This window comes from Mobula birostris, chromosome 29, assembly GCF_030028105.1.
Source record: "Mobula birostris isolate sMobBir1 chromosome 29, sMobBir1.hap1, whole genome shotgun sequence".
NCBI lineage: Eukaryota > Metazoa > Chordata > Chondrichthyes > Myliobatiformes > Myliobatidae > Mobula > Mobula birostris.
In genome coordinates this window covers 35,578,344-35,604,449 of record NC_092398.1, presented here as the reverse complement: position 1 = coordinate 35,604,449, position 26,106 = coordinate 35,578,344, and the positions used below count along the sequence as shown (strand labels likewise).

The following is a 26,106-nucleotide window of genomic DNA, read 5'->3' as shown; positions in this document are numbered from 1 at the left end:
TTTGTCAGTCAAGATTTCCCTTCACAGAAATCATGTTGAATTTGACTTAGTTTATCATTAGTCTACAAGTACCTTGAAACTTCATCCTTAATAATAGACTCCAACACTTTCCTAACCATTAAGGTTGGGCTAACTGGTCTATAATTTCATTTCTTTTTCCTTCATCCCTTCTTAAAGAGTGGAGTACTATTTGCAATCTTCCAGTCCTCCAGGACCACGCTAGAATCAAGTGATTCTTGAAAGATTGTGACTAATGCATCCATTATCTCTAACCAACCTCCCTCAGGACTCTGGGATGTAGTCCATCTGGTCCAGGTGACTTATCCACCTTAAGATCTTTGAGTTTGCCTGGCACTTTTTCCTTTGTAGTAGCAATGGCACTCATTCCTGCTCCCTGACACTCATGGACTTCAGGCACACTGCTAGTGTCTTCCACAGTGAAGATAGAAGCAAAGTACCCATTAAGTTCATCTGCCATTTCCTTTTCCCCCATTACTACCTCACCAGCTTCATTTTCCAGTGGTCCAATACCAACTTTCACCTCCCTTTACTTTTTATATAACTGAACAAACTTCCGTTATCCTGCTCTATATTATTGGCTAGTCTGTCCTCATATTTCATCTTTTCCCTTCTTAGAGCTTTTTTAGTTGCCTTTTGCTGGATTTTAAAAGCTTCTGAATCATCCAACTTCCCACTCCCAACAGCTCTAGTAAATTTGCCCACTTGAATATTGGTCCCCCTCAGATTCAAGTGCAACCTGTCCCTTTTGTATAGGCGCTACCTGCCCCAGTACAGGTTCCCAATATCCAGAAATCTGAATCCCTGGCCCCCTGCTCCAACTCTTCAGCTACACATTTATCTGCCACCTCATTCTACTCCTATCCTCACTGATGCATGGCACGGGGCAGCAATCCCAAGATTACTCCCCTTGAGGTCCTGCTTCTCAGCTTCCTTCCTAACTCCCTGTATTCTTTTTTCCGCACCTCCTCCCTTTTCCTTCCTGTGTAACAATATGTACCATGACTTCTGGCTGCTCACTCTCCCTTTTCAGGATATTGTGGACATACCCAAAAACATCTTGGACCTTGGCATGTGGGAAGCAAACTACCATCTGTGGAATCCGACATCTCGAGAAGTTTCAGGAATGGGAACTCATCTGCCATTAAAAAAAACACTGTTTTTAGTGCCACTCGAATTATGGACCTGTATTCCCGGATCCCTTTGATCTGTCACATTCCACAGTGCCTGCTGTTCACTCTGTAAGACCTACTCTGGAAGTGCAACACCTCACACTTGTCTGCATAAAATTCCATCTCCCATTTTCAGCCAATTTTTCCAGCTGGTCCAGATCCCAATGCAAGCTGAGATAGTCAGCCCATTGCCCCACAGTTCACTCACTTCCCAATCCATCCATACCCTCACCACACTGTCCCTTCACTCCGCACCAGTTACCTTCAAACCCCCTCTCCCTCTCCTGCTCACTCTGCTTGCACTGACTCCCTCTCTTCCCACATTCTCGTCCCCCTCCCTCTCTCCAACTTCCTTCTGTTCTCCCCTTCCTCCTTTCCTTCCCAACCCCCTATTCTCCACTTCCCCCTCTCCCACCCTCCACCATTCCGTCTTTCCCTCCCTCCCATTCCTCCATATGCCTCCTTTCCTTCTGTCCCTCTTCCTCCTTTCTCCTCATCCCTCCCTTCTCCTCCTTCCTTCCTTCCCTCTCCCTCCCACCCACCCACCTCCTTTCCCTCTGTTCCTCCCTCCCCACTCCCCATCTCCTCCTTCCCTCCCTTCTCCTCCTTCCTTCCTTCCCTCTCCCTCCCACCCACCCACCTCCTTTCCCTCTGTTCCTCCCTCCCCTCTCCCATCCCCTGTTCTCCTCTCCTGGAGGGTGGGAGGATCTTTCTTGTTGGATGGGACCTCGTTGTGCTCCTGCTGGGCGGGGGCCATGCTATGGGAATTTGTCTAATTGTACTTTGCCCACGTTGCACGGATGTTTGCCGGGCACAGACTGGATGGGGGTTATAGAGTTGTGTAACACAAACGGGCTCTTTGGCTCATAGTGTACTCGCTGACATTTTCACTCATCTACACTCATCCCGTGGAGCAATGCTTCTTGGCACTTTTTGGAGTTGGACTGCACCCAGTCAGTGAACAGGGCATTAGAAAGGGCAAACAAAAATAAGTCAGGGGCAAGCGGAGCGCTGATTGTATGAGTGGGCTAGTTGTTGGAGTGGCTTTGCCTCATCAGGCTTGAGTGAGGTAAGTATCTGGTAAGTTTCTTCTTCTGTACTCTTCATTTCTCATTGGCCAGGGCACAGTTAGTGCAGTGCGAATGTCCCCAGGGGCAACTTTATGTTCTTTGTATGAGATGTGGGAATTCTGGGAGACCTCCAGACTCCGAGATAACCACATCTGCACCGGGTGCATCGAGCTGCAGCTCCTCAGAGAACATGTTAGCTTGATGGCCTTCGGCTCATATCGGAGACCAAGGAAGTGATAGATTGGAGCTACAGGGAGGTAGTCACTCCTACATTGCAGGAGGCAGGTAATTGGGTGACTGTCAGGAGAAGGAAGGGAAAGAGGCAGCTGGTGTAGAGTATTCCTCGATGATAAGTACACCATTTGGATACTGTTGAGGGGGACAGCCTACCAAGGGGGTAGCCACAGCGACCAGGCCTCTGGTACTTAACCTGGTGCTTTGGCTCAGAAGAGAAGAGAGGTGAAGAGGACTGCAGTATTAGATTAGATTACATTATGAGGACACGCAGTCCTCTTTTGTTGTCATTTAGTAATGCATGCATTAAGAAATGATACAATATTCCTCCGGTGTGATATTACAAAACACAGGACAGACCAAGACTGAAAAAACTAACAAAACCACATAATTACAACATATAGTTACAACGGTGCAATAATACTATAACTTGATGAAGGACAGGCCATGGGCACAGTAAAAGAGCTCAAAGTTTCTCAAAAGTCCCACATCTCATGCAGATGGGAGAAGGAAGAAAACTCTCCCTGCCATGCCTGACCACAGTCCAACTCTGAGTCGTCCGAAAACTTGAGTCTCTGATCAGCCCTCCGACACCAAGTACCGAGCACCATCTCTATCCGAACGATTCAACCTCAATCTCGGTCGCCAGCAGCAGGCAAAGCCGGGGATTTTGGGGCCTTCCCTCCGGAAGATTCTCGATTGCACAGTGACAGTAGCAGCAAACGGGCATTTCAGAAGTTTCTCCAGATGTTCCTCTGTGCTTTCACGTCTGTCTCCATCAAATCTGTCTCCTATTGATAGGAGATTCCACAGTTAGAGGAATGGAGACAAGATTCTATGGTGTGTTACAGACAGCGGGATGGTATGTTGCCTCCCAGGTGCCAGGGTCATGAATGCCTTGTATCAGGTCCACAGCAGTCTAAAGTGGGAGGGTGATCAGCTAGAATTCTTGACATGGGTAGGAAAGGTGAGGAGATCGTGAAAAGAGATTTTAGGGAGCTAGGCAGAAAGCTAAAAAGCAGGACCTCCAGGGTAGTAATCTCCGGTGCCAGTGAAGGTAAGAATAAGAAGCATTTGGCAGACAAATGCATGGCTGAGGAACGGGGATGGGGATTCAGATTTCTGGATCATTAGGATCTCTTCTGGGGAAGGTATGACCTGTACAAAAGGGACGGGTTCACCAGAACCTGGGGGCGGGGGGGGAGGGGGCACAATATCCTTACGGTCAGGTTTGCTGGAGCGTTGGAGGGAGTTTACACTAATTTGGCAGAGGGATGGGAATCAGAGTGTTAGGGTTGAGAATGGGGCAGTTAGTTTACAAAAGAGGCAGTAGTGTAGTGAGACTGCTAGCAAGGACAGATTGATGATAGAGCAAAATTACAGTCAACAGGATGAATTGCAATGAAAAAGGGGGACAAAATTGAAAAAGTATATTTGAATACACAGAGTGTGCTGAATAAGGTAGATGAACTTTTAATACAGTTACAGATTGGAATGTAGGACCTTGTGGGCATCACTGAATCATGGCTGAAAGAAGATTATAGCTGGGAGCTTAACGTCCAAGGCAAAAGGACAGGCAGGTGGGCAGAGGGGGTGAGGTGCCTCTGTTGGTAAAAAATGAAATCAAATCATTAGAAAGAGATGATATAGGGTCAGAAAGCGTAGAGTTGTTGGTAGAGTTAAAAATCTGCAAGGGTGAAAAGACCCTGATGGGAGTTATATACAGACCTCTGAATAGTAGCAAAGTTGTTTCCCATGATGGGGGAGTCTAGTACGAGAGGGCATAACTTCAGGATTGAAGGGCGCCCTTTCAGAACAGAAATGCGAAGAAATTTTTTTAGTCAGAGGGTGGTGAATCTATGGAATTTGTTGCCACGGGCAGCAATGGAGGCCAAGTCATTGAGTGTATTTAAGGCAGAGATTGATAGGTATCTGAGTAGCCAGGGCATCAAAGGTTATGGTAAGAAGGCGGGGCAGTGGGACTAAATAGGATAAAATGGATCAGCTCATGATAAAATGGCGGAGCAGACTTGATGGGCCGAATGGCCTACTTCTGCTCCTTTGTCTTATGGTCTTATGTGGACTACAAACTACAGCGAGAAATAGAAAATGTAGGTCAAAGGGGCATTGTTTTGACAGTCATAAGGGATTTAAATATGCAGGTAAATTGGTAAATCTGCAGGTTGGTGCTGGATCCCAAGAGGGGGAATTTCTCAATGCCTATGCGATGGCTTTTTAGAGCAGCTCATGATTGAGCCCACCAACGGATCAGCTATTCTGGATTGGGTGTTGTGCAATGAACCAGAATTGATTAAAGAGCTTAAGGTAAAAGAACCCTTAGGGGAAAATGATCATAATATGCTCAATTATCCTGAAATTTGAGAAGGGGAAGCTAAAGTCAGATATATCAGTATTAGAATGGAGTAAAGGGAATTACAGAGACATGAGCGGGGAGCTTGCCAAAATTGATTGGTAGGACACACTGGCAGGGATGACAGCAAAGCAGCAATCACTGGAATTTCTGGGAGCAACTCAGAAGGTGCAGGATAGATGCATCCCAAAGAAGCAGCAGTATTTAGTGGGAAGATTAGAGGATTAGGAAACTTTTAAAGACAAACTGAAGGCAACTAAATAAGTCTAAAAGAAGCAAAAGATGAAATACCAAAGGTAAACTAACAAATAATATTATAGAAGATAACAGAAGTTTCTTGTGAATAAATTGTAAAAGAGAGGTGAGATGAAATATCGGAGCACAGAACACAGTGCTGGAGAGGTAATAATGGGTGAAATGATGGATGAACTGAATAAGTATTTGCACGCAGTATGCCAGAAGTTCGAGAGTGTTAAGGGGTCAGAAGAGAGTAAAGTTGCCACTACTGGGGTGAAGTTGCTTGGGAAACTGAAAAGTGAGAAGGTAGATCACCTGGACCAGATGGTCTGAACCCCAGGGTTCTGAAAGAGGTGGCTGAAGAGATTGGGGAGACATTAGCAATGATGGTTCTGGAGGACTGGAAAATTAAAATATCAGGCCACTCTTCAAGAAGGGAATAAGGCAGAAGAAGGGAATTTATAAGCCCACTACTCTGACCTCAGTGGTTGGGAAGATATTCAAGATGATTGTTAAGGTTGTGGTTTTGGGGTACTTGAAGGCACATGAGCCAAAGTCAGCAAACAAATCTATTGGAATTCTTAAGGAAATACCAAGCAGGATAGACAGAGGATAGATGTTGTGTATCTGGATTTTCAGAAGGCCTTTGTCAGGGTGTCACATGTGAGGCAGCTTAACAAGTTAAGATGCCATGGTATTACAGGAAAGATACTAGCATGGATAAAGCACTGGCTGATTGGCATGAGGCAGAGCGGGAATCAAGGGAACCTTTTGTCGTTGGCTGCTGGTGACTAATAATGTTCCACAGGGGTCTGTATTCGGACTGATTCCTTTTATATTAGACCATAAGACCATAAGACAAAGGAGCAGAAGTAGGCCATTTGGCCCATCGAGTCTGCCCCGCTATTTTATCATGAGCTGATCCATTTTCTCCTATTTAATCCCACTCCCCTGCCTTCTCACCATAACCTTTGATGCCCTGGCTACTCAGATACCTATCAATCTCTGCCTTAAATACACCCAATGACTTGACCTCCACTGCTGCCCGTGGCAACAAATTCCATAGATTCACCACCCTCTGACTAAAAAAATTTCTTCGTATTTCTGTTCTGAAAGGCTGCCCTTCAATCCTTAAGTCATGCCCTCTCGTACTAGACTCCCCCATCATGGGAAACAACTTTGCCACATCCACCCTGTCCATGCCTTTTAACATTCGAAATATTTCTATGAGGTCTCCCCTCATTCTTCTAAACTCCAAGGAATACAGTCCAAGAGCGGACAAACGTTCCTCATATGTTAACCCTCTCATTCCCAGAATCATTCTAGTGAATCTTCTCTGTACCCTCTCCAACATCAGCACATCCTTTCTTAAATAAGGAGACCAAAACTGCCCACAGTACTCCAAGTGAGGTCTCACCAGCGCCTTACAGAGCCTCAACATCACATCCCTGCTCCTATACTCTATTCCTCTAGAAATGAATGCCAACATTGCATTCGCCACCTTCACCACCGACTCAACCTGGAAGTTAACCTTAAGGGTATCCTGTACAAGGACTCCCAAGTCCCGTTGCATCTCAGAACTTTGAATTCTTTCCCCATTTAAATAATAGCCTGCCCGTTTATTTTTTCTGCCAAAGTGCATAACCATACACTTTCCAACATTGTACTTCATTTGCCACTTCTCTGCCCATTCTTCCAATCTATCCAAGTCTCTCTGCAGACTCTCCGTTTCCTCAGCACTACCGGCCCCTCCACCTATCTTCGTATCGTCAGCAAATTTAGCCACAAAGCCCTCTATTCCATAATCCAAATCGTTGATGTACAATGTAAAAAGAAGCAGACCCAACACGGACCCCTGTGGGACACCACTGGTAACCGGCAGCCAACTAGAATAGGATCCCTTTATTCCCACTCTCTGTTTCCTGCCAATCAGCCAATGCTCTATCCACGTATGTAACTTTCCCGTAATTCCATGGGCTCTTATCTTGTTAAGTAACTTCATGTGTGGCACCTTGTCAAAGGCCTTCTGAAAATCCAAATATACAACATCCACTACATCTCCCTTGTCTAGCCTACTGGTAATTTCCTCAAAAAATTGTAATAGGTTTGTCAGGCAGGATTTTCCTTTAAGGAATCCATGCTGAGTTCTGCCTATCTTGTCATATGCCTCCAGGTACTCCGTAACCTCATCCCTGACAATTGACTCCAACAACTTCCCAACCACCGACATCAAGCTAACAGGTCTATAATTTCCTTTTTGCTTCCTTGACCCCTTCTTAAATAGCGGAGTGACATTTGCAATCTTCCAGTCCTCCGGAACCATGCCAGAATCTGTCAACTTTTGAAAGATCATTGCTACTGCCTCCGCAATCTCCACAGCTACTTTCTTCAGAACACGAGGGTGCATTCCATCTGGTCCAGGAGATTTATCGACCTTTAGCCTATTCAGCTTCCTGAGTACTTTCTCTGTCGTAATTTTGACTGCGCACACTTCTCTTCCCTGCCACCCTTAAGTGTCCGGTACCCTGCTGTCTTCCTCAGTGAAGACTGATGCAAAATACTTGTTCATTTCCTCCGCCATCTCCTCATCTCCCATTACAATTTCTCCAGCATCATTTTCTATCGGTCCTGTATCTACTCTCACCAGTCTTTTACTCTGTATATACTTGAAAAAGCTCTTAGTATCCTCTTCGATATTATTTGCTAGCTTCCTTTCATAGTTCATCTAATTCATAGTTATTGTATGTGGATGATTTGGATGAATGAATTGGTGGCTTTGTGGTTCAATTTGCGGATGATACAAAGATAGGTGGAAGGGTAGGTAGTTTTGAGGAAGCAGAGAGACTACAGAAGGACTTAGACAAATGACCTAATTCAGCTCCTATACCTTATGGTGCTTGGTGAAGACTTATCTTCACACACTTCATTCTGTACCTTGCCTATTTAAGTGTGTCCAAATGCATTTTAAAAGCAGTGACGCATCCGTTTCCACAGCCTCCTCTGGCAGCTCATTCTAGATATCAGCCATTCTCTGTGTAAGAAAATAAAATGTATCACTCAGATCCCTAGTAAAAACTCCGTTTGACCTGAAACCTATGCTAGCTTGTTTTCATCGTGCATGGGACGGTTAGGATCTTGTGTGACCGTTGAGTGGGATCTTGCCATGTACCCAGAGTCAGAGCTTGCCTCACATAGATAGTGTGGGACAGTGTGGTTGTGCATGTACGTTTGTATATAGTGAGTGCCTGCTGTGCACTCATTGAGCAATGTCGAAGGTGCTTTAATTTTGGGTGAGACATCATCAGACATTATACACTCCACGTAAAGAGCAGGGGAATTTTTCTCAAGATATGGCATCCAATATTTATCCAACTACTATCATCCAAAACAACTGATTTTTTTCTTGATTTCCTGCATGTGATACAAACTCAAGACTCACCTATAGATTAAAGAATCTATCTATAGATTAATATATTCAATGGCTGGGGATCCTAGCTTTCTGGAGAGCAAAGATTCACAATCCTCTAGAAAACAGTTCCACATTTCCATTCTAAATTAGCAATACTTTACACTGAAGCTGTGCCTTCCAGATGTGAATTCCCTCATCAAAAGTAGGTTGGACCAGTATCGTGTTGAGTCCGGTTGCTTCATTATAGGAAGGATGTGGATGCTTCAGAGAGTGTGCAGAGGAGATTTATCAAGATGCTACCTGGATTAGAGGACTTGTCTTATGCAGAAAGGTTAAGCAAGCTAGAGTTTTTCTTTGTGGATTGAAGGAAGATGAGAGATGACTTGATAGAGGTGTACAAGATGATATCGAGTGGATAGCCACTTGATCTATGCCTGTACAAAGTGGTGACATAGGATCGGAAGATGTTGAATCCTTGTGGGTTGAGTTAAGAAACTGCAAGGGTAAAGGACCCTGACAGCAGTTATAGGCCTCCTAACAGTTGCTGAGATGTGGACCACAGACTGCAACAGGAAATAGAAAAGGCAAGTCCAGAGGGCAATGTTATGACAGTCATGGTTGATTTTAACATGCAGGTCCATTGGGAAAATCAAGCTGATAATGGATCTCAAGAGAGAGAGTTTGTTGAATGCCTATGAGTTGGCTTTTAAGAGCAGTTTGTCATTGAGCCTGCTAGGGAATCAGCCATATAGGATTGGGTGTTATGTAAAGAACCGGAGGCGATTAGGGAGCTGAAGGAAAAAGAGCCCTTAGGAGGCAGTGGTCACAATATGATAGAGTGCAACTTGAAATTTGAAAGGGGGAAGGTCAGACGTAGCAGTATTTCAGTGGAGTAAGGGAAATCACAATGGTATGAGAGAAGAGTTGACCAAAGTAAATTGGAAGGAGCTGCTGGCAGAGATGACAGCAGAGCAGCAATGGTGTGGGTTTCTGAGAAGAATGAGGAAGGTGCAGGATGTGTATTCCAAAAATGAAGAACTACTCAAATGGTAAAATAGTACAACCATGGCTGATAAGGGAAGTTAGAGCTAACGTAAAAGCAAAAGAGAGGGCATACAACAAGCAAAAATGGAGCATTAAGGATTGGGAAGCTTTTATAAACCTACAGAGAGCAACTAAAAGAATCATTAGAAGGGTAAAGACAAAATATGAAAACAAGCTAGCAAACAATATCAGAGTGGATAGTAAAAGTTTTTTCAAGAACGTAATAAGTAAAAGAGAGCTGTGAGTGGGGATATAGGACTGCTTGAAGATGAGGCTGCCTTTATTCCCACTCATTGCCTCCTGCCTGTCAGCCATTCCTCTATCCATGCCAGCAATTTTCCTGTAACATGGTAGGATTTTATCTTGTTAAGCAGCCTCATGCGTAGAACCTCATCAAATGCCTTCTGAAAATCCAAGTAAATGACATCCACTGCCTCTCCTTTGTCCACCCTGCTTGTTACTTCCTCAAAGGACTCTAACAGATTTGTCAGGCAAGGTTTCTCTTTACAGAAACCATGCTGACTTTGACTTATCATAAGCCTCCAAGTACCTCGAAACCTCATCCTTAATAATAGGCTCCAACACTTCCCCAACCACTGAGTTTAGGCTAAATGGCCTATAATTTCCTTTCTTTTGCCTTCCTCCCTTCTTAAAGAGTGGAGTGACATTTGCAATTTTCCGGTCTTCTGGTACCATGCGGAATCAAGTGATTCTTGACAGATCATGACAAGTGCATCCATTATCTTTTCGGCAACGTCTCTAAGGACTCTGGGATGTAATCCATCTGGCCCAGGTGACTTACCCACCCTAAGACCTTTGAATATGTCTAGCATTTTTTTCCTTTGTAATAGCAATGGCACTCACTCCTGCTCCCAGACACTCACAGACCTCTGGGACACTGCTAGTGTCTTCCACAGTGAAGACTGATGCAAAGTACTCATTAAGTTCATTTGCCATTTTTTGTCCCCAATTATTATCTCACCAGCATCATTTTCCAGTGGTCTAATATCAACTCTCACCTCCCTGTTACTCTTTATATAACTGAAAAGACTTTTAGCATCCTGCTTTATGTTGTCGGCTAATTTGCCCTCATATTATCCTTTCATATCACTTTTTAGTTGTCTTCTGTTGGACTTTAAATGCTTCCCAATCATCCATCTCCTCACTCACTTTTGCTACCTTATATGCCATTTCCTTGGCTTTTATGCAGTCCTTAACTTCCCTTGTCAGCCACAGTCACCTATACCTTCCACTTGAGAATTTCTTCTGTGGGACATATCTGTCCGGCGCCTTGTGAACTATTGCCAGTAACTTCAGCCATCTCTGCTCTGCAGTCATATCCACCAGTGTCCTCCTCCAATCCGCCTGGGCAAGCTCCTCTCTCATGCCCCTATAATTCCCTTTATTCCGCTCCGATACTAATACATGTGACTTATAGTATTCCCTCTCAAATTGCAGTATGAATTCAATCATATTATGATCACTGCTTCCTATAGGTTCCTTTACATTAAGCTCCCTAGTAAGATCTGAGTTATTACACAACACCCTATCTAAGATGGCCTTTCCTCGGGTAGGCTCAAGCACAAGCTGCTCTAAAAAGCCATCTTGTAGGCATTCAACAAATTCCCTCTCTTGCAATCGAACACCAACCTGATTTTCTTAAAGCCCTTGAAGTCTCCAAGTACAATTGTGACATTAGCCTTATTACATGCCTTTTCCGGCTTCCTTTGCAATTTCAATTACACATCTTGGCTACTATTTGGAGGTCTGTATACTAATCCCATAAGAGGTTTTTTTTTACCCTTGCAGTCTCTTACTCCACCCACAAAGATTCAACATTCCCTGAACTTACGTTACCTCTTTCTAAAGATGTAATTCCAGTTCAGGATCTGAATCAGGTTTATTATCACCAGCATGTGATGTGAAAATTGTTAACTTAGCAGCAGCAATTCAATGCAATACATGATATAGAAGGGGAAAAAAACAAAATAAAGTAATAATGATAAAAAATCAATAATCTGCTTCTCTACCAGAGGTCTTTAGGTTCAGACCCAGGGAACAACCGTCAAACATAGTTTACTTAAAAGTACAAACTGTTTATTAATCAGCTTGCATTCTCAGTTGGGAACACAGAGTCTCTGCTCACCGAGCTTGAGAAAATCTGCAGCCAAGTGAGCCCAGAACACTGCATGGAGCTGCTGTTATATATTGTTATCACATACAGGTAAGGGTAAACCAAGAAGCTTTTCCATGCAAAAAGGCTTCTTTGTTCTCACAGAACGACTTGTTAAGCTGCCAGTAAGTCAGTTAGGTTCTAGCCCTTTTAGTTCTGCATATAGTTCCCCATTCCCTCCTTTTGTCATTCCATGACAACTAGGATTATCAATGTTGTGGTTGTTGCACATCTTAATTTCATATCCGTGTAGGAAGGGTGGATAGTAACCCTTGGGATAGGCCAAAGGGCTTTCCACATTATCATAGTCTCCATTCTCATCATTTACACCTCACTCTTTCTCAGGGCTCCTGTCCTCCTAGGGGGACTCCTTGTATAAATATCTTGTGGGTGTAGGGCAAAAGCACCGGCTGACGAGGGGCCATAAAAATTGGAAAAGTTCGGTAGGTGGTCCTGCAATGATGATAGTGTAATGTAGCAATATACCGCTCCATCTTGCAAAGATGCTACTGAAGGACCACAGGCAACTTCTCAATCACCCAAGTTAAAGAGGTGGTTGCGGGGCGCCTCCTGGTAGCAGACGTCAAATACCGGGGCACTCCGCTCCGGCTGATCAACATGTACGCCTCCCCCGTGCGGAGCGAGCGGCTGGCCGTCTTCGAGCAGCTCCCACGGCTGCTGGTGACGACCCAGCCGGTCGTTCTGGCCGGAGACTTCAATTGCACCATTGATGCGGCTGGAGGACCCGGCAGTGCCGACGGCAGGCTAGACAGTACCTCTAGACTCCTGAGGGAAATAGTGAAGACAGCCAAGCTGCGCGACGCCTTTGGCACCCCCACAGGTGGAGCACAGCCGCAAGCCACCTGGACACGATCGGACGGCTCAGCCCGCTCCCGGATCGACTTCCTCTTCCTGTCTGAGTCCCTCACGGTCAGGTCCACCGACGTCACGCCGGTGTTCTTCTCTGACCACTGCCTTCTGAGAGCCACCTGTCACTTACGGGAGGACCAGAAGGCAGGCAGGGGGACGTGGAAGCTGAACGTAAAGCTGCTGACCCCAGAGAACATCGAGGAACTAGAGAGGGAGTACACAGGTTGGAGAACCTTGAAAGCCTTCTTTGATTCCCCGGTTCACTGGTGGGAAGCCACCAAGGAGAACATTAAGAGGTTCTTCATCCGCAAGGGTATTCAGAAGGCAAGGCAGGAGCAGAGGGAACTGCGTAAACTCCAGACAGAGTTGCAGCAACTTCTCCTTCTGCAGTCGAAGGGGGTGGATGTCAGGGAGGAACTGCGAGAGGTGAAGGGCCGGCAAGCCCAGCACCTCGCCGCGGAATCCTCCAAGATCATCTTCCGATCAAGGGTCCAAACCGTGGAGCAGGACGAGACGTGCTCACGCTTCTTCTTCCAAAAGGTGCACAGGGGGAGCTCTGTGATCCACAACCTTAAGGAAGAGGACGGCTCAGTCGCGTCCTCGCAGACCGACATACTGAGGATCTGCAAGTCCTTCTATGCCGGTCTGTACGAGGAAAAGGCCACAGAATCCACAGCCTCCCACAACTTCCTGTCGTCTATCACGCAGGTCTTAGACGACGGCAAGCGGGAGAGTCTGGATCAGCCACTGACCCTGGACGAGCTGACAGGCTCCATCCGTTCCTTCGGGTCGGGTAAGACTCCCGGAAGCGACGGCTTACCGGCCGAGTTGTACTCGGCTCTGTGGAACTGGATGGGCCCAGACCTGCTGGAAGTGTACAACGCTATGCTTCTGGCCGGCAGTATGTCTGAGTCCATGAGGAAGGGCATCATCACCCTCATCTACAAGCAGAAGGGGGAAAGGGAGGACATTAGGAATTGGAGACCCATCTCTCTCCTGAATGTGGACTACAAGATCCTGTCCAAGGCTATCGCCAACAGGGTCAAGTCTGCTCTGGGACAGGTGATCCACCCGGACCAAACCTGTGCTGTACCGGGCAGGAAGATCTCAGACAGCCTCGCGCTGCTGAGGGACACCATCGCCTACGTGCAGGACAGGGGGGTGGACGCCTGCCTGGTCAGCTTGGACCAGGAGAAAGCCTTCGACAGGATATCGCACACGTACATGGCGGACGTGCTCTCCAAAATGGGATTTGGGGAGGGAATCCGGAATTGGATCAGACTGCTCTACACAGACATCCGTAGTGCAGTCCAGGTCAACGGGTGGGAAACAGACAGCTTCCCCATCAGGTCTGGAGTCAGGCAGGGCTGCCCCCTCTCCCCTGTCTTGTTTGTCTGCTGCATAGAACCCTTTGTGGAAGCCATCAGGAGGGATGAGGGCATAAGAGGGGTGACGCTGCCAGGCAGTGGAGGGACCCAAGTGAAAACCTCCCTGTACATGGACGACGTCACCGTCTTCTGCTCTGATCCGAGGTCAGTTCGCAGGTTGATTGGCACCTGCGAACAGTTCGAGCTAGCGTCGGGGGCCAGGGTCAACCGCACGAAGAGCGAAGCCATGCTCTTTGGCAACTGGCCCGACCGATCCAGCGTCCCCTTCACCATCAGGTCTGACCACGTGAAGGTGTTGGGGATCTGGTTCGGAGGGGCGGAGGCGTGCAACAAGAACTGGCAGGAGCGGACTGCCAAGGTGAAACAGAAACTGGGACTGTGGGGAGGGCGCTCCCTGTCGATAACGGGCAAGAACCTGGTCATCAGGTGTGAGGTGCTCTCAGGGCTGCTGTACTTGGCGCAGGTCTGGCCCGTTCCCCGCTCCTACAGCTCGGAAATCACCCGGGCTGTCTTCAGATTCGTCTGGGGATCCAAGATGGAGCGGGTGAGACGGACCGCCATGCACAAGTCCCTGGACAACGGGGGCAAGAACGTCCCCAATGTCGCCCTCACCCTGATGGCCAGCTTCGTATGTGGCTGCATCAGGTTGTGTGTAGAGCCCAGGTATGTGGGCACCAAGTACCACTATGTGCCCAGGTTCTACTTGTCGCCCTGGCTGCGAAGGATGGGTCTGGCCCCACTCCCGCGCAACGCCCCAGTCAGCTGGTCGTTGCCGGCATACCTATCCCACGTAGCAAAGTTCTTCCAGGAGAACGCCTTTGACCACAAGGCCATCAGGCAGTGGTCGGCACGAAGTGTCCTGCAGGCACTGCAGGAGAAGGACGTGATGGACACAGTGGGGTGGTTCCCTGAGCAGACTGTCCAGTTCATCTGGCAAAATGCCTCATCGCCAGATCTCACCAACAGGCACCAAGACCTCGCCTGGCTGGCGGTGAGAGGGGCCCTCCCAGTCAGAGCCCTCCTGTACGCCCGGAACGTCGTCTCCGCACCCCACTGCCCACGGGAGGACTGCAGTGAGGAGGAGTCTGTGACCCACCTCTTTGCACACTGCCAGTTCGCAAAGAGGGTATGGAGGAGGATGGACGGGCTAGTGTCACGTTTCATCCCCAGCAGCTGCGTGACAGAGGACTCTCTGATCTACGGGCTGTTCCCGGGGACGCACACGGAGACCAACATCCGGTGCTGCTGGCAGATCATCAACTCGGTGAAAGACCAGCACATGGAGATGTCTGTGGGAGAATGCTGCCGACTGGCACACTCTCGGCTGCAGGAGTACGTGCTGAGGGACGCACTGAAACTCGGTGCAGCCACCGCAAGGGCCCGGTGGGGAAGGACCACAGTATAGGTTTCTCCACCCGTGGGAGTGGGAGGGGTCGGTGGGAGGGGAGTATACCCCTCAACAATGAGATGCTAAGCTGAACTACTGGAGTGCCACGTGGGTGGCTATAAACACGGGTATTTTACTGAGTATAATGGAAACGTATGTAAAGGATGAAAAGTTATTGAATGGTTTATTGTATATATTTATTTTTGAATAAAGTATATTTTGAAATAAAAAAAAAAAAAAAAAGCCATGTAGGTCAGTCCCGATTTCCCAGATTTTATTTACCCCCTTTTGAATGTGAACGGAGAGAGAGGTAATGTTCTCTGATTCATCTGGGATGTAGGTGCAGCGTTCTTGTCCTATAACGACACATGCACCTCCTTTTTCAGCCAGAACAAAATCGAGGGCCGTTCAGTTCTGTAAAACCGTCTGTCGTAGAGTGCCATCATTTCAGCGGAGATGGCCCTCACCTGATCCTGGACACCATCCACGGCCTTAGCGGTGCTGTTGAGCTGCTCCTCCAAACCTGCAGCCGGGTTAATGATTTCCCTTGAATTGTGGGCCGCCCCATAGAAGGGGAAAGCTATCATCCAGAAGCACTCCGTTTGTGAGATTCCTCACTTTTGCCATGGGAGGGAAGGGCGCTGGTCCAGGGTTTTCAGCATTCGCATGTGGGGTACAGGGTAAGCCAGGAAGCAGCACCCCATCCAATTCCTGCTCTCTTGTTGGGTGTCCCATCAGATAGTCTCTCCTGGGAGCCACAAGTTGGCTCTTTCCCCACAAACCCACTGAGTTCCGTTCAGGGGGCGTGGTGGTCCGGCTATTGCCCAGAGAGTAAGTCCCCTTACCTTTGAAATTACAGTAGGTAGTATTTGCTGGTTGGTCAGATCTGACAATGGTGGAGGGCCATGATGTCTGACCTCCCCCACTGGATGGCTTCTTCTGGGGGGGGGGGAACAAATGTACCAACCATCAAAGCAGTGGCACCCGCAGTCTCTAATCACACCACTGGTAAAATTTTGGGACTCACTCGTCTGAGAGGCATTAGAAAAGGCCCAGACTGACTGTTGTTCATTGCTGTTCAGCGGAATGGCTATTAGAGGAACCCCTATCTTCCCATGGGGAGGAATAACTGCATGCACCCAGCAGGCAGATGAGTTAGTTTTCCTGGCATAACCATGGCAAAGCAACAGGAAGGCATTTGGCTTGGTTACTGCAATACAAGTGCTTAAGTATAGACAGTAATAGCTTAGTCATGAATGCACACATTTGACGTGTCCTAGATACGTCCATTTCAAAGTCCTTGTAGTGTGATTGCTGCCGGAATGGTCAGTAACACTTGGCAGGGTCCTTTCCAAAGAGGCTGAAGCTTCTTTCTAAGATGGTTCTTTACAAGAACAAAGTCCCCTGGGCGAACTGGATCTTCAATTTCCGGTTCCTTTCTTTCCCTGTGAGCCTCCTTCACCTGAGAATGCAACACCTGGAGAGATTTGGTTAGTGCCAGGATATACCCTATAATTTCATTCGCCATTTGATTCAGGTCCATCTCAGGTAATTTCGGGGTTGGCAAGGCAACCCAGGGGGTTCTTAATGGACTGCCGTATACTATTTCAGCTGCTGACAGACCATGTTTGGTCTGATCATGAGTTCTCACCTGGAACAAGATTAACAGTAGCACTTTGAGCCAATTTTGACAGGTTTCGTGTCCTAATTGGCCAATTTGGTTTTTCGCCATTCCGTTAGCCCTTTCAATCAGGCTGGCGGCCTGCGGTCTGTGGGGGCAATGAATGCCTGTTTAATACCCAGAGCCTGGCATAGTTGGGTATTAATCTCATCCACAAAATGAAGGCCATTGTCAAATACAACTTGCTCCAGAACCCCAAATCTGGGAATGGTTTCTTTCAACAAAATACGCACCACAGTATTGGCTTTGTTATCTGTGGTGGGATATGCTTCAATCTATCTACTAAAAACATCAAGAATTACAAGACAATACTTATAACAGTGCATGCCCGGTAATTTGATAAAATCGAGTTGTAGTTGGCAGAAAGGGTATCTTGGCACTGGGGTTATCCCTTTGGGCATGGGCTGCCTTTTCCTGGATTATGTTCCTGGCATATCAGGCATTGTCTAGCAATGTTCTCTACTTCTTTCTCCAGGTCCGGGCTCCACCACGATTCCAAACATTGCCTTACCATTCCCTCCTTGCCAAGGTGAGTATTGGTATGCACAAAATCTACAATAGAGCCCAGTATAGGTTCAGGTACGCAGACCAGAGGTCCTCGGTCACTGAGTAAAAACATCCAGCTGATTCCCAGGTGGCCTTCTCTGTTTCAGAGGCATCCCCCTGTAAAACACGCTCATCTTCAATTCCTGGCGTACCCTTTGATTCGGAAACGGGGATTCAGTTTCCCCCAGCGATTCGTCATTTGGGGAACAATCAGCGCTCCAGTAAGGGCAGCTTGTTTCACAGCTGAATCAGCTCTGTTGTCTCCACAGTCAGTCTCAGTAAGTACTGTTAGAGTGTGCAGAGCATTTAATAACGGCCAATTGTGAAGGGAGACAGATGGTTGTCGATGTAAATTTTATTAGTGGTGGGCACACCAGAGAAGGTGGACTAACCCCTAGCTTTCCAAAGTTGGCTGAAGACATGAGAGACTCCAAAGGCTTATCTAGAATCTGTAAAAATATTGGCCTATTTCCCAGTGGCTAGGGTGCATGCTCTAGTGAGTGCTCAGCTTGCTACGCCAAGTGAGGAGGAAGAAAGGAAGCAGACTCCGCGGTTTCTATACCGGAAGCAACAGCTTGGTTGTCTATAAAGGAGCTCCCATCTACATAGAAGACTAAATCCGGGTTAGCGAGGGGGCGTCAGTCATTTCAGGTCGGACTTCTGCCAACTGGTGATTTATTGTTGCACAATCATGGGGCGGTGAATCTAGACGCTCAGGTGGGCATTTTAAAAAGGCGACTGGGTTCACAGTAGAAGGGGTTTCTGTAGGAGAAGGATGTCATATCTAGTGCGGTGGAAATGACAAGGCCCAGCAATTTATGCATCTGAGTCTGTGTAGTGTATTAACAATGGGGTTAAGGCTGATTTATACTTCTGCGTCAACTCGACGCTGTAGGTGCAGCGTCACCGCGAATCCTACGCAGAGCCTTGACTCCTCAAACTTTCACTACTGCCCCACCTCCCCCTCGTACCCCATCCGTTATTTATTTTTATACACATATTCTTTTTCTCTCTCTCCTTTTTCTTCCTCCGTCCCTTTCACTATACCCCTTGCCCATCCTCTGGGCTTTATCCCCCCTCCCCCTTTTCTTTCTCCCTAGGCCTCCTGTCCCATGATCCTCTCATATTCCTTTTGCCAATCACCTGTCCAGCTCTTGGCTCCATCCCTCCCCCTCCTGTCTTCTCCTATCATTTTGGATCTCCCCTCCCTCTCCCACTTTCAAATCTCTTACTATCTCTTCCTTCAGTTAGTCCTGACGAAGGGTCTCGGCCTGAAACGTCGACTGTACCTCTTCCTAGAGATGCTGCCTGGCCTGCTGTGTTCACCAGCAACTTTTATGTGTGTTGCAGAGCCGACGCGGATCCCTACGCTGTAGCCTGACGTGCACCTCTCCCAAAATGTAACTACGCGTCGCAGCAACGCAGACCGCAACAACTGTGATTGGTCCACTTGGTAGCATCGCATTTCCTCCTACACTGCAATGGCTTCCCATTGGGCGACTGAAGGGCAGGGAAGGAACTCTGGCTGCAATGCTTTCCATAAAGCTTTACAGACCTCCGAAATTATGGAGGACACATTTCGCTTTTACAAAAAAGGACTCTGGTTTTAAACTTGTTTACCGCAAGAAAAGGCTGATTTATACTTGTGCGTCAACTACCATGACCATGAAGCCTTGCGCGGGCGGGTGTGTGCGTATGCGCGACGTGCCCGAATTGCCGAGCGACGCAGACACACCAACGCACAAATATAAATGCTCACAACGCACGTAGGCCATTTGCGTAGGTTATGGCGTCGTGTTGACGCACAAGTATAAATCAGCCTTAAATTAGCAGAGGTCAAGGGCTGAACCTGGTACCTTCTGGGCTATTAACATCTGCAGTATATTGGTGCCACATTTGATAACTAAACCTTTTAAAAACAAATCTTTTTTTTCTGACAGACTAACACACTAGATTTTTTTTAAAGAAAGTATAATGTGGTGTCCTTATATTGCTTAGAATTGGACAAAATCAAAAATTAACCTTTCCTCACAAGGAAAGAAAACAAATATTAAAATATAGAAGATTGCTCGAGCCACCCACTGAAAATTTAAATGAATGTCTTTATCTGATTTACAGCTTTCCTAGAAATACTTTGTCTTTGTGAACTACAAACTAGTTTTAAGTGGCTTTCTGAAGCTTGAGTGGATGCTGGACAGTTCATGTTGTTGACTTTAACCTTGTCGGCCACTTTGCTGGGTGAGACTTGGAGGAGGAGAACACAGTACCGTGGGGACTGGTTTGCTGTTGCGTACAGCTGATCTCCCGAATGTGCAGAATAAACGGCATTAAAGCGTTCTAGGAAATCATCAAGGGTCTCATCTTAACACACGTAAAAGTTGCTGGTGGAACGCAGCAGGCCGGGCAGCATCTCTAGGAAGAGGTACAGTCGACGTTTCGGGCCGAGACCCTTCGTCAGGACTAACTGAAGGAAGAGCTAGTAAGGAATTTGAAAGTGGGAGAGGGAGGGGGAGATCTGAAATGATAGGAGAAGACAGGAGGGGGAGGGATGGAGCCAAGAGCTGGACAGGTGATTGGCAAAAGGGATATAAGAGGATCATGGGACAGGAGGCCTAGGGAGAAAGAAAGGGGGAGAGGGGAAGCCCAGAGGATGGGCAAGGGGTATAGTGAGAGGGACAGAGGAGAATAAGGAGAGAGAGAGAAAGGCCAAGGGAGAAAGAAAAGGGGGAGGGGGGGGAAAAAGCCCAGAGGATGCTTCCTGGATTTGTACTCTAAGACTTTAGTTACATCTACGGAGGGGGACAAGGTGTCCGATATATTTTCAATCATCCGCGGATTTGTTTGCCCGGTCGTGATTTGCTGGTCGTAATTGCTATGTCCCAGCCGAGTGGTGAATCGTGTCTGACCAGTAGGAGTAAGTGCAGCCTTAGCCAGAGGGAACAGATCTCGGGAGCTGGCAGAATAAATAGTCAGGAATGTTCTTAAATAACTACAGGAGCTTTGGGGATCGACCTTTGTGACAGGGGCAGCATTCAGTAACCACAGAGTTCGGAAGGCTTATGGAGTTGCATAGTAAGTAGGCTTTTCCCGCCACTCCGGCTTGTGGGTTAGGAATGCTATGGGCACTCCATCACTCCGCCACTCCGGCTATGGGTAATTGATATCGGGTCTGTATCGGTCCCGGTGAAACCAATGGTCCTTGTTTCGGGGTTCAGTCCGGGAGAGGCTCAAACTGACCGTGCGTGCGGGCAGAAACGGGCTTCCCAACCATTCTAAAGGAACTGCATCAGTCAATGGCGATGCAATGCCTGTCTTGCGGGCGACCGAGGCACCAGGGCGAGAAGCATGTGGGGGTGGGGAACCCGACCGTGGTAAAACAGGCGCCAACACTGCTGTGGATAGTATGGCGGGATTATGGGCAGATCGTGTCTAACAAGCCTGATAGAGTTCTTTGAGGAGGTGACCAGGCATACAGATGAGGGTAGTGCAGTGGATGTGATCTATATGGATTTTAGTAAGGCATTTGAGAAGGTTCCACACGATAGGCTTATTCAGAAAGTCAGAAGGCATGGCGTCCAGGGAAGTTTGGCCAGGTGGATTCAGAATTGGCTTGCCAGCAAAAGGCAGAGGGTGGTGGTGGAGGGAGTACATTCGGATTGGAGGGTTGTGACTAGTGGTGTCCCAGAAGGATCAGTTCTGGGACCTCTACTTTTCGTGATTTTTATTAACAACCTGGATGTGGGGTGGGTTGGGTTAGCAAGATTGCAGACGACACAAAGGTTGGTGGTGTTGTAGATAGTGTAGAGGATTGTCGAAGATCGCAGAGAGACATTGATAGGATACAGAAGTGGGCTGAGAAGTGGCAGATGGAGTTCAACCCCGAGAAGTGTGAGGTGGTACACTTTGGAAGGACAAACTCCAAGGCAGAGTACAAAGTAAATGGCAGGATACTTGGTAGTGTGGAGGAGCAGAGGGATCTCGGGGTACATGTCCACAGATCCCTGAAGGTTGCCTCACAGGTAGATAGGGTAGTTAAGAAAACTTATGGGGTGTTAGGTTTCATAAGTCGAGGGATAGAGTTTAAGAGTCACGATTGTAATGATGCAGCTCTATAAAACTCTGGTTAGGCCACACTTGGAGTACTGTGTCCAGTTCTGGTCGCCTCACTATAGGAAGGATGTGGAAGCATTGGAAAGGATACAGAGGAGGTTTACCAGGATGCTGCCTGGTTTAGAGAGTATGCATTATGATCAGAGATTAAGAGAGCTAGGACTTTACTTTTTGGAGAGAAGGAAGATGAGAGGAGACATGATAGAGGCATACAAGATATTAAGAGGAATAGATAGAGTGGATAGCCAGCACCTCTTCCCCAGGGCACCACTGCTCAATACAAGAGGACATGGCTTTAAGGTAAGGGGTGGGAAGTTCAAGGGGGATATTAGAGGAAGGTTTTTCACTCAGAGTGGTTGGTGTGTGGAATGCACTGCCTGAGTCAGTGGTGGAGGCAGATACACTAGTGAAGTTTAAGAGACTACTAAACAGGTATATGGAGGAATTTAAGGTGGGGGTTTATATGGGAGGCAGGGTTTAAGGGTCAGCACAACATTGTGGGCTGAAGAGCCTGTACTGAGCTGTACTATTCTATGTCCTATGTTCTATTATTAGGTCGCCTTACCCATTCCCAATCATTATCAGTATCACTTGAGGAATCGGTCGGTATGTCTGGATAGAGGCGGAGTACCCCAGAATTATTTTTAGTTTCCGTTTCCCTTTATTCGTTCTTCCATGGCCAGTACGTTTTGTCTCTGATACAATTTTTTTCCCTGTCTACTTTGTCTGTTTCTGTCCCCTAGCCCATTCTTCACAAATTGTTCTCAACTCTTGCCTCTTTTATCACGTATGTCTATCACTCTTCGCCTAGCGTTATCGGTCCAACAATTTAATTTATGTCTGTCTTCTTTTATTTCTATCTCTTGTCACCATAGGCCAATCAGGCGACCATACTCTTTCCCTGCCTTCCCTTTCCATAGTCCCTGTTCTGCCTGCCGAATTAAATTTAAAGCAAATGTACCTCCTGCAGGCCAATTGTCTTTTCCCAGATGTTTGTCTCAGTTTCTTTTCATTGTCTGGATATTTGTCTATTATTCATATTCCATCGTATTCTGGGGGACTCGAACCACCACCCATCTTGATTCACTATTACGGTGGACTCGAACCGTTCATCTTAACTTACTATTCCGGGGGACTCGAAACGTTCGTCTTGATTCACTATTCCGAAGGACTCGAACAACCCGTCTTAACTTACTATTAACTTTGGGTCCCGTCAGTGGATTTTCCCTGCCAAAATGAGAGAACAGAGTCGTCAGAGAGCAGAGAGGGACCAAGGTTAAAGCTTACCTTGTGGGCCCGTTCATCTCTGATTCACCCCAACGGTCCGTCCGTCCTCTTATTCAATTTTGGCGTGGGGTCTACCACATAATTGGGACCCCGCTCGCAGTGCCAAAGATGTCAATCTGCCTCACTACCAGACCCAGGAAATAATTGTCAAACACAGTTTACTTAAAAGTACATACTGTTTGTTAGCATGCTTGCATTCTCAGCTGGTAACACAGAATGTCTGCTCACGGAACTTGAGAAAATCTGTAGCCAAGTGAGCCCAGAATACTGCGTGGAGCTGCTGTTGTACATTGTTATCACATGCAGATAAGGGTAGAGCAAGAAGCTTTCCCGTGAAAAAATTTGTTCACACATTCCTTCTTTGTTCACACATTATTCTCACAGAACGACTTGTCAAGCTGCCAATAAGCCAGTTAGGTTGTAGCCTTTTGAATTTTGCATATAATTCCTCAATACAAAAGTAGGTGGTGGGTTAGATAGTGTTGAGGTAGTAGGGAGTCTGCAGAAGGATTTGGGCAGATTGGAGGGCATGGGCAAACAAGTGGCAGATGGGATACAGTGTAGGGAAGTGTATGGTCGCGGAGGCAGAAAGGCACAGATGATTTTCTAAGCGGGGAGGAAATGCAAAAATCTGAGGTGCAAAGGGACTTGGGAATTCTTGTGCAGGATCTCCTAAAGGTTAACTTGCAGGTTGAGTTGGTGGTAGGAAAGGCAAATACAATATTAACATTCATTTCAAGAGTATACAAGAGCGAGGATGTGATGCTGAGGTTTTAGAAACATAGAAAATAGGTGCAGGAGTAGGCCATTCGGCCCTTCGAGCCTGCACCGCCATTCAGTATGATCATGGCTGATCATCCAACTCAGAACCCTGTACCTGCCTTCTCTCCATAACCCCCGATCCCTTTAGCCACAAGGGCCATAACTAACTCCCTCTTAAATATAGCCAATGAACTGGCCTCAGCTGTTTCCTGTGGCAGAGAATTCCACAGATTCTCCACTCTCTGGGTGAAGAAGTTTTATAAGGCATTGACCAAACTTAGAGTATTGTGAGCAGTTTTGGGCTCACAATAAGGAGCTGGTATTGGAGAGGGTCCGGATGAGGTTTATGAGAATGAAAGGGTTAACGTATGAGGAGCGTGTCACAACATATGCGGAGCGCCTGTACTCACTGGAGTTCAGTAAAATGAAGGGAGATCTCATTTGAAACCTATCAAGTATTGAAAGGCCTGGATAGAGTGGATGTGGAGAGGATGTTTCCTATAGCGGGTGAATCTAGGACCAAAGGGCACAACCTCAGAATAGGGAGATGTCCATTTAAATCAGAGAAGTAATTTCTTTAGCCAGAGGATGGTGAATCTGCAGAATTCATTGCCACGGATGGCTGTGGAGGCCAAATCTTAGAGAATACTTAAAGCACAGTTTGATAGGTCCTCGATCGGGGCATTAAAGGTTATGGGGCAAGAGAAAGGGACTGAGAGGATAATAATACAGCCATGGTGGAATGGCAGAGCAGACTCAATGGGCTGAGTGGCCTAATCCTGCCGCTATGCATTATGGTCTTGTATGTCATTGGGATGGTGAGGAATAAAATAAAAATAGGTATAAGGAACCTTGGTTCTCAAGGGATATTGCAACTCTGATAAAGAAGAAGAGGGAGTTGTATGAAATGTATAGGAAACAGGGAGTAAATCAGGTGCTTGAGGAGTATAAGAAGTGCAAGAAAATACTTAAGAAAGTAATCAGGAGGGCTAAAAGAAGACATGAGTTTGCCTTGGCAGTCAAAGTGAAGGATAATCCAAAGAGCTTTTACAGGTATATTAAGAGCAAAAGGATTGTAAGGGGAAAAATTGGTCCTCTTGAAGATCAGAGTGGTCAGCTATGTGCGGAACCAAAGGAAATGGGGGAGATCTTAAATAGGTTTTTTGCGTCTGTATTTACTAAGGAAACTGGCATGAAATCTATGGAATTAAGGGAATCAAGTAGTGAGATCATGGAAACTGTACAGATTGAAAAGGAGGAGGTGCTTGCTGTCTTGAGGAAAATTAAAGTGGATAAATCCCCGGGACCTGACAGGGTGTTCCCTCGGACCTTGAAGGAGACTGGTGTTGAAATTGCGGAGGCCCTGGCAGAAATATTTAAAATGTCACTGTCTACGGGTGAGGTGCCGGAGGATTGGAGAGTGGCTCATGTTGTTCCGTTGTTTAAAAAAGGATCGAAAAGTAATCCGGGAAATTATAGGACAGTAAGTTTAACGTCGGTAGTAGGTAAGTTATTGGAGGGAGTACTAAGAGACAGAATCTACAAGCATTTGGATAGACAGGGGCTTATTAGGGAGAGTCAACATGGCTTTGTGCGTGGTAGGTCATGTTTGACCAACCTATTGGAGTTTTTCGAGGAGGTTACCAGGAAAGTGGATGAACGGAAGGCAGTGGATATTGTCTACATGGACTTCAGTAAGGCCTTTGACAAGGTCCCACATGGGAGGTTAGTTAGGAAAATTCAGTTACTAGGTATACATGGAGAGGTGGTAAATTGGATTAGCCGTTGGCTCAATGGAAGAAGCCAAAGAGTGGTAGTAGAGAATTGCTTCTCTGAGTGGAGGCCTGTGACTAGTGGTGTGCCACAGGGATCAGTGCTGGGTCCATTGTTATTTGTCATCTATATCAATGATCTGGATGATAATGTGGTAAATTGTATCAGCAAATTTGCTGATGATACAAAGATTGGAGGTGTAGTAGACAGTGAGGAAGGTTTTCAGAGCCTGCAGAGGGACTTGGACCAGCTGGAAAAATGGGCTGAAAAATGGCAGATGGAGTTTAATACAGACAAGTGTGAGGTATTGCACGTTGGAAGGACAAACCAAGGTAGAACATACAGGGTTAATGGTAAGGCACTGAGGAGTGCAGTGGAATGGAGGGATCTGGGAATACAGATACAAAATTCCCTAAAAGTGGTGTCACAGGTAGATAGGGTCGTAAAGAGAGCTTTTGGTACATTGGCCTTTATTAATCAAAGTATTGAGTATAAGAGCTGGAATGTTATGATGAGGTTGTATAAGGCATTGGTGAGGCCGAATCTGGAGTATTGTGTTCAGTTTTGGTCACCA

General features: G+C 46.8%; 1 long non-coding RNA gene across 1 annotated transcript in view; it reads left to right on the top strand.

The window, feature by feature from the left end:
* LOC140190219 (uncharacterized) overlaps nucleotides 1-19,598 on the top strand; it is a 34,407-nt gene extending 14,809 nt beyond the window's left edge. Inside the window, exons 2-3 of the long non-coding RNA XR_011883558.1 lie at nucleotides 17,530-17,583; nucleotides 18,951-19,598. This is a non-coding gene — a long non-coding RNA (uncharacterized lncRNA). The remainder of the gene's footprint in view (nucleotides 1-17,529; nucleotides 17,584-18,950) is intronic.
* Nucleotides 19,599-26,106: the final 6,508 nt, after the last annotated feature.